The sequence below is a fragment of the Triticum dicoccoides genome, chromosome 6B, assembly GCF_002162155.2.
Source record: "Triticum dicoccoides isolate Atlit2015 ecotype Zavitan chromosome 6B, WEW_v2.0, whole genome shotgun sequence".
NCBI classification, from domain to species: Eukaryota; Viridiplantae; Streptophyta; class Magnoliopsida; order Poales; family Poaceae; genus Triticum; species Triticum dicoccoides.
Window position 1 is genome coordinate 346,009,023 of NC_041391.1, and position 1,011 is coordinate 346,010,033.

A 1,011-nucleotide genomic window follows, 5' to 3' on the forward strand; every position below is an offset into this window, starting at 1 on the left:
TACAATGCCCCCTTGAGGTATAGACCGATGTTTTGACTAGTTAGTCTATAGGTCATTATAAATTCAAAAAAATTCAAAAAATAGAAAACCTTGGAAACCTAGCTTTGTTTGTGCAATAGGTCATATGTGCAAAAGTTGAGTTGTTTTGGAGGTGGTCGAAAAAATCACCGCATTCCGGAGGGGCCAACTTAAGCCAGTTTTTGAACAAAGGTGAATTTTTCCACCACCTCCAAATCACCCAAATTTTCTTGTACATGGTGACCCACATGTGCCAAACATGGCTATGAATTAAAAATTGGAAAAATAATGTTTTACAATGCCCCCTTGAGGTACAGACCGATGTTTTGACCACTCAGTCTATAGTAATTATAAATTCACAAAAAATATAAAAGCTTGGAAACCTAGCTTTGTTTGTGCAAGAGGTCATGTGTGTAAAAGTTGAGTTGATTTTGAGGTGGTCAGAACAATCACCGCATTCCGGAGGGGCCATTTGGTCTAATTAAGCCAGTTTTTGAACAAAGGTGATTTTTTCCACCACCTCCAAATCATCCAATTTTTCTTGTACATGGTGACCCACATGTGGCAAACATGGCTATGAAAGAAAATTTGGAAAAAGAATATTTTACAATGCGCCCTTGAGGTAGAGACTGATGATTTGACCAGTCAGTTTATAGGTCATTATAAATTCAAAAAAACTAAAAAAAATATAAAACCATGGAAACCTAGCTTCGTTTGTGCAAGAGGTCATGTGTGCAAAAGTTGAGTTGATTTGGAGGTGGACGAAAAAATCACCGCAATCCGGATGGGCCATTTGGTGTAACTTAAGCCAATTTTTGAACAAAGGTGAATTTTTCCACCACCTCCAAATCATCCAAGTTTTCTTGTACATGGTGACCCTCATGTGCCAAACATGGCTATGAAAGAAAATTTGGAAAAAGAATATTTTACAATGCCCCCTTGAGGTATAGACCGATGTTTTGACCAGTCAGTCTATAGGTCATTATAAATTCA